We start from the raw sequence: 14,613 nt of genomic DNA, 5'->3' as shown, positions 1-14,613 counted from the left end.
TTATACTATATTCAGACATATACATGTATATTTAAAATTACATCAGAAGAAGATGTTACTTGAATGATCTGTCAAAATTTTAAAGATGAAAACTGCATCATGAGTATGAATGTGTTATTTATCAAATCATCAGCGAGCTTTGTTTTACTTCGTTGTTTATTTTGGCATGTTGATCATGTATATAGAATCAGCTTACAAATACCTGAATGTTTTGGATGGAATTAACTTTTCTTGACTCACTGTTAAAACCAAAGATAAAATCCAGGCATTTAATGTTTTGAATTATAATCTACCACAACATCGAGATAACATTGAATGGATCGAGAGACATGTATGTATAGTACAGTATCAAGAGGTCGTTATAGCATTCCAGCCCTACCTGGTAGTATATGTATAGAGTCAAAACAATGTGAAGCAGATGACGATACATGTATCAGTGACCAATGACGATACATGTATCAGTAACTAAAGAAATATATTAAAAGTCTCTATCAATATGATATTCGACACATTAATATTTGACAAAATCACAATTAAACTTTAAAGTATGCATTCTCTCTCTGCTTATAATGATTGCTGAGGATTATATAAACCAAATATTTCTTGTAACTAAATCTTTCCTAAAAAGATGAACAAAAATGTATATGCAAATCTAATTTATGATACATTAATTAAAGCAATAAGTATCTATAGTTAAAAGTCGCATAAAACATAGATCTGTCCATTGTTTACTACGGGATGCTCTCTATACGATGTGAGAGTCCCCCCTTCCGCCCAAGCAATGCTGGACTAGGCTGTCCATCAATGAGTGGGCATGTTGATGACAACCGGCCTACATATATATACCTGTATATTTACACCATCAGGGCTGTCCATGCTGTCACACGTGTACCGGTACATCTAATTAGTGTCAACCGACCGATTACAGCAGTATATTACAATAATTGATTGTAACATATACCTGGGGGGATATTTATCAGGGTAAATCAGCTGAGTAAACTAATTAGTGTGCCATAATACAGATGTATATGGTCAATACTTGTGAGATAAAACACTACATACTGAGATATACACTCTATAATATATATACAGTTAAAGATGTCAAGAACAGTAACTCTGATACTTGTAAGCAGTAAGAGTACAGGAGTTATCTACCTTGCAGTGTATTACTCACCTATCAACAGCAGATTGAAAGAAACCAAGAGAACCTTATAATAGACAGATACACGGGTAAATCAATGGTATAGTTTATCACTATGGTGTAATATTTTACCAGATCTATGATAGCAAACAAATAAAGTTATGGATCAGAAACTTTTAATTCTTAATTGGATGTGAAACTCTACATGAGTGAGATACGAACCAGAAAAGGACTAAAGGGGGTCAGCGAAGGTAAGAGTACTGTAATTTTGGAGAGGTCAACAAAGGTAAAAATATTATTGGAAAGATCACAATACAACCTATATACAATCAATTATAACTCAGAGACAAACATGTATGGTACAAGATGGTTTATCTTTCGACATCCCATAACAAAAAGTAATACACAAAATAGGATTGCTTTATAAGTGCAGTCCTTACACTTAACAGACACAATGACAGGTGCCCCCCCCCCCACCCCCCCCCCCCGAGTGATTGAAGATCCGTCCGGTCAGTCAAGGTACCGGTACATCTGTGATTGCTTCATGATGACTTTAGCAATATCAATTCAACAGGAGGATGGTAGGAATGGTGGAGGTATTCTACTGATTGCTACAGAATAACTTACCACCAATAATGGACCAAAAACCTCTTACATTGTAGACTACTATGAATGACTTAAATATCACCATGCAACTTTAAATATCTATGAGCAATGACTACAGTACAGCCAGTAGAGTGACTTTTTCTCAGGTGATGAACATTAGATCACTTACATTTACAGCGGAGACAATGTTTGTACAGTCCCCAGATGAAGTCTCCGCACTCGTCACACCACGTTGGATTGGACAGCTGCTGTAGTACGAAATCGTGTCCCTTCACCAATAGCTCCACGTGGCCGAAGTGAGCCATCTCAATGTCGTCCCCAAACTCCACCCCTGTGGCACTGATATCCACCGCCTCCGGAACCTCAACACTCTTCCGCTTAGCCCCACCGAACGGAATCACTTCCATGAAGCTGGAGAATACTCGGCCCCAGTTTCCCCACCCCCCACGGTTGAAGAACCCCTCTCCCCCGCCATCGCTGCCATAGGCTGGGTCGGGTTTCCCCGGGGCCTGCTGACTGCCTCGCGCTGATGCAGCCTGCTCCATCTCGAAATACAACAAAGACTCCAGAAAGTCTCGAGCCATACAACCTTACATGTTGGCAGACTGTTGCTGTTCCGTTATCTGTGAATAAACAATATATACATTTATAGTTATTATATTAATTTTTTAGCTATGAATTATGTCAAAATATGTGAAACCTTTATAAGAATTCGTCACGTTAGTGGGACACTGTGTGTATGTAAGAGCATGCCTGTTTATGCATACTCTGTTTGAACGAGTGAATTACTGCTCTGAATTATAAAACTGTAAATCAACTTTTATCAAATAAAATAAAATATCTTTGAATTTGCAAAATCCTCATTGTTGCTAACACTCGTGGCCACAAATTAGTCTTTTGAGATTTCTGTTTGTTTTCTTCACAATCTTTCATGGAAGTTGGTTGACACATAGTTCTTGATCACTAGTAATCATGGTATACACCTAATACACCTTGAACAATAATTCTCATAATTAAAATCACCATGTATTTTTTTTCTTATTTTTAATGTGTTAAAAACTAAGAAAGAACATTGCCACTAGACATCAACATATGAAGAATGTTCCCCGCTGGTCTACATCTTGGACTATTCTAAAAAGATTTCACACCAAGATACCAATGTCATGTAGGAATGGGCAGAGTTGTCTCTTAAAGTTGAAGTAGAAGGAAGAAATAAACAAGTAGATCGGGGGGCCTGGGGGTGTAGCTTATATTTAGATTGTGTTTGAAATGCAATAATAGCCGGGTAAGTAAGGCATTATAGGTGGGGGAATTCCTCACCAGGTCTTAGAGACAACCCTGAATGGGTATATACCAGAACGTAGTGCACATGTACGCACAACGCATGTAACACAACATGTACATACATGTGACATACATGTACCACATCTAATTCTATCAGATCTATACATGTATGTAAGCATTTCAATGCAGGTCACAGAACGTTATCACTAAAACCATGTATGCTGGTCACAAGCTCAAGATGTTATCATTATATCGTGTTCCTACATGTAATGCCTTGTTCAACAAAGCATCTCTGTTAAGCTATTCCAAACAGGAAATCTTGTCAATTTTTAGCACAACAGCACTTCAACATCCCTCCATTCGGTGTCAACAATATTTGACAATATCATAGTAGCCTGGCTTGTTGAAGTAGAGGATGGATAAACATATATAGTTTATGAGCAGTAAATCTTAGTTGAACTTCATTATCATGGATGAGGATGATAACTATGACTATATATATTTTACAAATGATTTTAAATTAATACTTGTGGAATAAAACATGAAATCAGCTAGCCTTTTCTCTAGTAACTTAATTTGCTCCATCTTCCTAGCCTTTTTAAAAACATAAGCTTACAATCTTACTAGTTGCAGAGTGAATATAGATAAAAATTCTTAATCATTAATAAATAATAACTAAGAAAATTCTTAATCATTTGATTGAAAATATAAGCTTCTTCAAATTTTTTCTGATTTGACTTTACCCCTTCCAAGCTAGCATATTTTGCTCTCTCACTACATTTTTGGGGCAGGGGCCATCAAAATTTGAAGAATTAGTGACAATTAATTCAGAAAAATTTGATAAAAATCATAATACATTAAACTTTAAAGTTTGGGTTTTGTTTATTTTTAAATCATATGAATGCTTTTTTTTTTTAATATGCTAGATATGACTAGTGTGTAGAAATTTTAGTTATCATTTCACATATATATTATGTGTTCTCAATTTTCGGGGACTACAGTAATTTGGAAAAATTATTTCAAGTTTTAAACATATTTAATTGTATATATAATATACAGTGGGATTGAACACAATACAGTTACCCATGCTTTCACCCTAATAGAAATAATTTACAATTGTCTAAAAACATGATATATAGAACAAGAAAGGTAACTAAAGGTAAAAATATGAGAACAATTAATATATGTTATACTCATGTATTATAAATTTGCAAGAACTGGTTATGAATTATCAGGGGTGTGCAATTACAAAAATTGGCTACTAGCCCAGGGGCTACTGGCAGTAGCAAAGTTACTAGCCCAAAGTTAAAACTTACTAGCCCAACATTTTCAAACATGTCAAATGGATAATGCAAACAATATATATATAGTTTTATCGACATCACGATCAGTAGTATCCAACTGCTGATTATTGTTGTCATCAAGGCGATCAAACGAATGTTTACGCTTACTTATCGTCAGGTACTTCTCCATGTTTGAAAACAAAGCGTCATTGTCATTGCAGACCAGCGATTAGTACGCACAAATGCACATACATTAAAGGGAATGAGAGATCTTGATTTTGCATAACAGTTATGTCGTACATAAAATCAGTCGACATTATAATGACATTTACGGCAGTCTGATTTCGTTTATCATCGTTATTATTTACAAGCCTGACGGGCTACCACAGTGAGGATTTCTGCTAGCCCGACCTCTAAAATCGGTAGCCCCGGGCGTCGGGCGATGGTCATTGCTCACCCCTGAATTATGAATTTTTGCACAGCGAAAAAATCTAATATTATACCCCAAAATAAAACATAGTACAATATCAGAAAATTAACATGTTCAGTTATATGAATATAGACATGGTGAACAATATTGTGACAGCTAGAGGTCTTTAATGACCAAACTTAAAAAAAGTTCAGGGCCCTGTAAACTCGAGGACATAAAAACTTGAAACTAAAATTTTCAGGCATTTGGTTTTAATCTTTTTGATAATGACACCAAGTAGGCTTCAATCGGTAATTCCTAGTTAATATACAGTTAAAGTTCGATATCTGGAACACCGATATTTCGAATACAATGGATATGTCGAAGTAATTCTTTAAGTCCCAACCACTTATATTTAAAATATTTTACCCTCGATATCTCGAATAATCGAATATCTCTAAGTTTTTTAACAGCCCCATCTAGTTCGAGATAACAAGGTATCTTTATAAGAAAATATATGATATCCCTAAATAAAATGTTTCATGAGATCCTGTGGCATCCATTAAACAGGTCCAGTACAATCTCCAGATTTAGCTATATAGCTTGAAAAAGCTATATTGCTTTATAAAGCTATTCAAAATAGCTTAATAATGCTATTTATATGCAGTTTTTGAAGAAAATATCAATTGTAAGAAATGGACGAAAAATCGCAATTAACGTGCTACTCATATTTGCGCCACTGACCATTATAAACTTGACCCAAATGTAAGATAGTTTTAACACTGCAGCTTTTAAACACTTTTAGGCAAAAAAATATATTTCCATTGTTTGGGTAACTGTTCACCCTTTGTGTGCAATGAGGCGTGGATATGTATGATTTCTTCTCATTGTGATAAATTATTACCAATCAATTATCTTGTTTACCATAACTGACCTCCTTTATATTTCATTCAAGAAGTAACTGTGTGGTCATGAATCAGTTGCCCCAAAACTTTTAGTGCAAAGTCTCTTAAGGAGACGCAAACTTTTGAGTAATCTTTACATGCATTGTTTACAGAACAGTTCAAAGTTGAAAATTATCACTGCACTAAAGTGCGATTTTTTATACATACTGAAAAAATTAAACATTTAAGAAAAATGTATGACAAAATAGCTAAATGAAGCTATTCTGAATAGCTTAATAAAGCTATTTAGCTTATTCAAGCTATATAGCCAAATCTGGAGATTGTGCTGGACCTGTTAAATACTATTTTTGTTACTGCGATATTACTTGCTTATATTCCAACATGCCCCTTCTTATGTCATTTTTGCTTAACTCCTTTTCTATAATGAACTTTATCAATCATATGGCATGAGTTTTAAGGAGACTGGGTTTTTTGTGTTTTGTGTGCCTCCATCATTTGGACTTTTTAGTGGCTGATTTTATATTTCAAAGATAAGCACAAGTCTTATTGCTTGTTCATTAGGTGGTTATTTTTCCAGTGTAATGAATATAATACTGATAACCTCTTGATATTAATAATTGCATTTTGGTTTTAAGTAAGTCACACATAGAAAATATTATAATATTATTATAATATTTTATCATAAAAAATGTCTTAATTAGGGTCTTCCGTTTCCAACGGAAGACCCTCTTGTTATTCTACGGTTTCTTTTTCTTTATTCTTATTATTCTTTTTTTTCTTTTTCTGACTTTTTTGGAGCGTTATTTCTCAAAAACTACCCAACCGATTTGCACGAAGTTTTTAGGAGTGATAGAACATCATCGTCGCTACATATTATTTAATTTTTGCATGATGACGTCACTTCCGGTTTCAGATATAGATGATTTTGTAAATTTTTAAGGGTCATTTTGTCCACGCATCTCCTCCGAAACTAAACAAGATGGAAGCTTGAAATTTTCAGGGGTTGTAGATGAATGTCTGTAGATGTACCCCCATGCTTCCAATTATGAAATTTCTCAAGGCCTCGAAGCTCGCCTGAACCTGAAAATTAGCACAAAATTTTTCCACGAAATTTTTGCACATTTTCTGTAATACCTTTCGATGTGCACATAATTTGTTAAAACATGTAATGCAAAAGTTGTTTCAATTTTCACGAGCTTGCCTTTGATATCAAGAAAAAGGGGCTGACCCCTCAAATTAGGGGCCAAGGGGGCTCTAAAGTCTTCTTACAATAACTCTTTACTGAACAATAATTTGTTATTATTATATAAGCAAAAATGTTTATTGTACAGCTGTTTATCTATACAGTATCATACTTAAGTCATATGTTACGTAATTAGGGGTTTTAAGGGGCCAGAAGTTCAAAACTTTGATCATTAATATCTGAAAAAGGAGAAATATTTTTAAAAGCATTGTAGAACAAAAGTTGCTTAAAATGGTGTTCTTGTCAATATGCTACCTTAAATGCTTTTGTTTATGACCCCATTTAGGAGTTAAAGGGTCGGCCCCTAAAACACATTCGTACAGATATCTCAAGAACGGTTAACATTTCATGAAAACTTGTTGAACAAAATATGTTTAAATTTGCAAAACCTTAAATTTGATATCAAGAAAAAGGGGCTGGCCTCTTAAATTAGGGGCCAAAAGGGCTCTAATTTCTTTTAACAATAACTCTTTACTGAACAATATTTTGTTATTAATTATAGAAGCAAAAATGTTCATTGTACAGCTGTTCATCTATACAATACCATACCGAAGTCATATATTACGTGAGTAGGGGTTTCAAGGGGCCAGAACTCAAAACTATGATCATTAATATCTGAAAAAGGATAAATATTTTAAAAAGCAATGTAGAACAAAAGTTGTTCAAAATAATGTTCTGAACAATATTAAACCAAAAGTTTTGTTGTTAGTGGCCCCGGTAAGGGGTTAAAGGGTCGGCCCCTAAAACACAGTAGTACAGATATCTCGAGAACGGTTTACAATTCATGAACACATGTAGAACAAAATATGTTTATATTAGCGAGACCTTTTATTTGATATTAAGAAAAAGGGGCTGGCCCCACAAATTAGGGTGTACAAGGGCTACTAAGTCTTTTTATGATAACTCTTTTCTGACCAATAATTTGATATTTATTATAATGCAACAAAGCAGCTTTTATTAAGCTTAATTAAAAACTGAAATCCGTTTTTAAATCAGACGATGCATTACAGAGATATCGGAGTTTAAAAGTTGATTTTTCCGGAAATTTTGTTTCCGTGTCCTTGGTTTAAAAATTAGCGTAATATTTATAGTAAAATTAACTCGTACCAAAAATAATTGTTAAGTCGTACTAAAACACAATCGGATTTTTTTTGTTAAGTCGTTCTTGAAATGAGGAAGGTTTTTGTTAAGTCGTACTTAAAATCATTTGGATTTTGTTAAGTCGTACTTAAAATCATTTGGATTTTGTTGATCGTACCAGGAATAATTCGATTTTTTTTATCTTTTTATTTTAGTGACACTTGTTATTGGTTTAAGAGCTCTGCTTCTTACAGGAACTTCCAGCTTTACTTCCGACATTAACGGAAGACCCACTCGTTGCTTTGCAACGAGCTTTGCTCTAGTTCTAGATAAAATTTTACTGCTTTTATATAGAAATGTTGTGAATTCTATGGTGCACCATATGCGCATAATTACACCCATGTAACAATTCATTTTATTATACTTTCATGTTAAATACTGAATTCTGATTGGTTTAGACTCAGTTGGTAATCTGTTTTATTACCCTCAAAGCTAGCAACACACCTGGCAACGGGTAACACAACAAATTGTTACATGCGCGTAAATTATGCGCGTACGGTTCGCCGTAGAATTCATGTCATTTCTATATAAAAGCAATTTAAAAATTCTCTAAAATTAAGACATTCAGGATAATAGAATAAATAGTGCCTGTTCCGGAGGGTATCAGTTGAAATTGACACCCTTCGAAAACCATTGTCAACCTCCGCTTGGCATCGGTTGACAATGGTTTCCTCGGGGTGTCAATTTCAACAGTTACCCTCCCAAACAGGCACTATTCAAATAGTGTTACCCGTTGCCAAGTGTGTTGCTAACACTGAAGGTGCTAGATTATCAACATCACCAATGTCATGTCATTTTACTGCCCCCTCCTTCTAACTTCATTTACCGGTAATTTCAATTTAGCTTATAACTGAGCAAATCTACAACTGTCTGCATTGAAAACTACAAGCAAGACTACCTCTTAGAAAGTTAGCCAACAATTAATGCTCCTGAGTAACTACCTTAAAGTGCAAAAAAATCAACTGTTCCTTTATTCTATGTGCCAGCTGGTACTTTATTGCCTTACATGGAAAGATTCAATGGTTTCTTTGCTAAATGACCCCCTTACTTAAGAACAGAGACTAAAATTAAAAAGTATATATGTGGTAATTTTCCATTGGAAATAACCTAAAAGTATCTTAATGATTATGTTGGGATTTAATGCAAATTGTGCTAAAAAGTTTCCAAATGTATCAAAAATGTCATTTTTAGCATGTTTAGAAACATATCAAATCTCTAAAATGTGACAAGAGTTTTCTTTCATTTTTGTCTGACATTGTCAATAACTAAAGCCAAAGGGGAATCTTTTTTTTTTAAAGAAATTTGTCATGAAGTGATGCAGAGATGTGCTGAGACTGGTACATATAATTTTTTTTAATTGTCAGCTTGTCAACTTGTGCTATCTCTAAACAACTGAATTTGTTGTGTAATTACATCAGTGCAGTAACATATTCAGTAAGTCCAATTCCTTTCTATAACCTTTTGCGTACTTACGTTGAATGTTTTATCATCGTTTCTGCTGTCAAGTTATCACATGGCGAAAAAATAACACAGGGGCGGTAACTCTAAAATAGAGCAGAAATTTGTGTCGTCATGTTGGTTATATTTAAATCATACATATTAATGTTATGGAGATTCATTTTGTCATTATTTAACAGAGAAAATGTAGACTTTGTGACAGAATCAGAAAATGAAACAAAGAACACGCCAGCAATATGACTCAAGTCAACTTCCGTTCTAAACAAGACGTGTCCATGGTCTTTATTTCGACTAAAACAGGAAATAAACTTCTTACTCTCAATTCTATTACAACAGTCATCTAATTCGTAAGGTTATGAGACATATCTAAATCAGGTTTCTTGAGTATTTTGCCAAACATTTGAAAAATACTTCGTACCTAAAAATTCCACTTCCTGTTCGCCATTTCTCCTTCCGAAAATCACACCTCCTTTTTGGAAGAGTTCCGCGCACCTGCTAATAGCGGCAAAATACGAATTTTTTAAGATGTTTGATTTGTTTGTATAAGAAACGTATTATCATAATGAAAGTATATGCATTTACTATCTCTTGATGTATTGAATTGTAGGTTCTGGTTAATAGCCTTGATGATGTAGATTTCCTTCGAATTTTTTTGATGAGGAAAAAGCAACTGGCAGTCGGAATACAAATTGAGATTTTTTTTAAAGAGGGTTGTTTAACCACAGACACCTGAATTTTTATCAATCAGTTGATTAATAAGTCATATATCGAAAAATTCTACCCCTACTATATATAAATACACACATTTGAATACTAATGTTATATATGAATATCATGTATCGGTGCATATTTTAAAGCATTTACATGTAAAAATACATGTATGCATATACAGATGTTCTTGTCTGTCTCCTTTCAAACATACAACTCTTTTCTTCTAGTAAATGTGTTTATTGTGCATATTGTTTATTTACATATCGTATAATCCCCCCTCTTCCCGAATGACCTTAATTGGTCAATGAACAAATTGTTCTTGAATATAAAATGATCCACGTCATCTAGACTTATTTTTTTCTATCGATGAATGTGTATTTTTTACACATATATTTATATGTTTATTTATTTTCACACGAAAGTCAGGTATATTTATCCTTATACATGCGTGGCTAGCGTGCATCTATAGTTATTCCGGTCCATACACCGTAAATACGTCACGCGTTACGTTTTTCAATCATGAACTGCCTGGCACAAATAAGATTTGCGATTAATCATTTGCAATAATATAACAGAGTTTTAATCCATTTATTTTATACGGTCTGTCAAAAAATTGTGTATTCATAATTTCATTTTTGCACACGATCTAGAGAAGTTCTAAACCTTGTTATTGGTCCTACTGATCAGCTCCCTACATATAGTAATTACATTACATGCGATAATTACATTATATGTAATAATGCTAAAACAGGAATCTTATATAAAAAGATTAAAAACGTATTTGTTGGTTACGTATTCAAATTATTTAAAGCCCAAATGAATTAGAACACAAGTAAGTAAAAACGAATAAAAGATTGTATACATCATGCTGATGACAGAAGTTCACCGGCATCTTTAAATTAGATTTTTTGTTTAGTTTTCTAAAATAAAATCGAATTTTACGCATAAAGTAAAGGTAAGGTAAAGTAGCATGGTGTTAAAACTCGTGTTTATATGCCCCAATTAATGTACAGAGCGAAAAAAATCGAACTTTTACACATTGATATTTCCACTTATCTTATTTCTCAATTAAAAAAAAAATACATTAAATTGTTACCAAGTAAATTTAGATTTTACAATACAGTCACGTAGCATTGGGGGGGGGGGGGGGGGTTATCATGGAGTTATACACCCTATTCCACTTTTATGGAACATGTAAAAAATTGAGTTGAAGCGAAACTAACGAAATTGATTTTAAGTTAAAGGTACCCCCCCCCCCTACACGCACACACACACGGATTAGGATTATGTCAGCATCCTCAGACTTTGTTGAATCAAAACTTACATTCAACTGCATGACATATCAGTTGAAAATGCAGATATTTAATACATGATGCGGTTGCAAATGGAACATATTCATTGAGGGAATTTTGTGTATCCGTTTAAGGAAAGAGGAAAAGGACAAATGACCAAAAAAAAAAAACAAAGATGGAAAAAGAAACAAGAGATATTGACCATGACCTTTAGCTTTTGACCTTAAGAAACATTCTTAAGTTATAGAAGTTTTACACCTCAGGTTAAATTCAAAATCTTTATGAAATAAATAAACAACTGAAAGCTATATGTAAATGGTATTCGGGGAATTTCTTACCTCCGCCTACATAGTACTCAGTATATTGCCTGTAATGTTAGACCCTTTGACCTCGAAATTAATATGAGACCTTTTAAAGAAGTTTTTATTTATATAAAAAGGTAAAAGAAAGCACAAAGGGGCATGGTCACGATTTTGGTCAAAAATTATTTTTCCGATTTTAATGTTTACAATTCTTCAGTCAGGCATTTCTAATAGTCAACCAAAATTTGAGTGTCATTCATTGAGTTATATAAGCGAGTTACAGAGCTTAAAATTCTTTGCTATGTAAACAAAGAGTTTGTTTACATTTTGAATGCTGAAGTGAAAATTCCAGTTTTAAACCAAAAATGAATGTGTTAAACATAAGGAACTGATTATCTATGATTAAAATGAATAAAAAGATAGACAATTCAGCTTAAAATATTTTTAACTAGCATATTGAAATTTTGTAAACAAAAACAGGATCGACACGAGGCTTGTTTACATGACAAAGAATTGTGAGCTCTGTATCTCTCTTATAACTCCATAAATTACTCTCAAATTTTATTTTTATCATTAAAAATGCATTTTTAAAGCATTGTAAATAATAAAATCAGAAAATTAGAATTTGGCCAAAATCGTGACCATGACCCTTTAAGTTAACGCATTGCGTTATCTTGAAAATGGTAACAGTGTCATGTTGTAAATTTTGTATTTACTGCCACCCGGTAAATTCAAAATTTACAACATGACAACAGGTTTGTGAAATTTATAACATTGCTTGCCTTGACATTTAAAGTTTTGACCTAAAAATCAATAAGTGTCGTCTTTTAAGGTACCTCACTACACCCAGACATATACTTTTTAAGACACTACGTCACAAGATGGCGATTTAAATGTTTTGTTAAACTGTTTATATCGTTTGATGCGGTTGTATATCGTCGTAGATCAGTGGTTATAGTATTGGGCTTCTGCGGATCAGGAGTACGAATCCGCTTGAAGCTTTTGTTCATGTTTACTGAATTGAATTTTCGAAATGTAATTTTTCATAAAAAATTGCACATTTTTTTGCCTATTTGACTAAAATCTTATCCATTATAATATCTATCATAATCAAGTAAATTTCTGCCGATTTGATAAAATATTTCAAGGTGTAGCGAGTCACCTTAAGCCATGGGGAGTTGTTCACTGGCACCTAACGTTATAATTTTGGTTTGTTCCCGTTTTGCACACATTTGAAAATTTGGTATCGAAAAAATGTGTGCGAAACGGGAATTTGACCAGGTGAGATAATTGCTTAATTGCTATAGTCTATATCACAATTCCTGCGAGGGCAATTGACAATAAAATAAATAAAACATATCCACTCGCAATTGATATTTACATGTATTTTATGTTACAATATAACTTGCATAAAAGCACATTTACATAATAATTTACACCCATATTCATGAATTTGATTTCAAACATCAATTTGGTCATGAACAATTTCATTATATTTTTTAAACAAGAAAGCTTAAGATTATTGCAAAAATGTTGAATATGTAGCGCCTTTGTTTAACTTACTGCCTATAGGAAGTACATGCTAAAGGTTTGAAGAGAAAATATCATATGTTAATATTTAATTATTGCTTTTGCTGACACAAATGGAAGAAATATGTCTCGTGAAAACGCTGCTAAATATTTTTCATTTATGTTGTGTTATATCTTCAATAATCGAAGAAAATAGACAAATTGTATGATGATAAATCGGCAATTTTATATGCTTCAAAATCTGTAAAGATTATTTCACAAAACCTATCAAATGTAGACCTAATTCATGCATTTTCAACCTTTTTCAGTTTGAGGCATATCGAATCAATATTAGAATATTATTTTTGTCAGATTGTTTATGTATTTAACCTCTGATTTGAAAAACTAGAAAGTGGCCCGCCATATACTAAAGCGGTGATGTCATAAGAACTACTGTCAAGGTCGCTACTTCAAAGATTCAAATATTTTGTGATAAGATCTGTTTTCTTTCATGATATTCTTTCTGTTGATACCAAACAATCAATTATAAACATGCGTTTTACATAATTTGCAACTCAATTGTAAAAAGAGACATGGAGTACCCCATATGACTGTCTCTGTAGTGTTCCCCTTCATCATATAATTATCCATTGAATCAGCTTCCAATTGGCTTTGGGCCATCAATTTTTCCTAATTCATTTGGTTTCATATTTAAATGAAAATAAATACCTAATAATTAGGAATATGGTATTTATTTTTATTATGAGAAAAAAAGAATATAACGTCGGGTGCCTTTGGAGTTGTGATATCTCTCACTATAAAAGTTCAAATGCCGAATAAGGTATCGAGTGACGTTTGGTCTCGTTGCAAATCAAAATGATTCCTTTCTATAATAAGTTCTGATATTTTACTATCTACATTTCACAGCTATAGTGATAAAAACGTTGTTCGCCGACATAAGCACTTACACATGTACAGCAACACGGGGAGGGGGTGGGTTACCTCCACATTTGTTCAAAATAGACATCTTTCTTTTTGCATATCTATAGGGAAATTAATTTTCAACGAACACTACCTTCCCCTCACTTTCTGGGGGAACGTGTAAAAATGTTTTGGTAAAATTAAGATACAGACCGATATTTTAAAGATAGGACGACCCCTACCCCCCGGATTAGGATTTTGAAGATAGGAGTAGTATTGGAGGTTGTTGTATGTTCTGTTTTGATTTTTTTTTTTAAATGTTTGCTTTTTATGCCGTGGTATATGTACCCCCCTCTTTATAAAAACAGTGCATGCGTCAGCTATTGAGTTAAAATACTTCAAGTTTTGC

This window comes from Magallana gigas, chromosome 4 (genome assembly GCF_963853765.1).
Source record: "Magallana gigas chromosome 4, xbMagGiga1.1, whole genome shotgun sequence".
In the NCBI taxonomy this organism is placed as follows: Eukaryota; Metazoa; Mollusca; class Bivalvia; order Ostreida; family Ostreidae; genus Magallana; species Magallana gigas.
Note: the sequence above shows the minus strand (reverse complement) of the source record.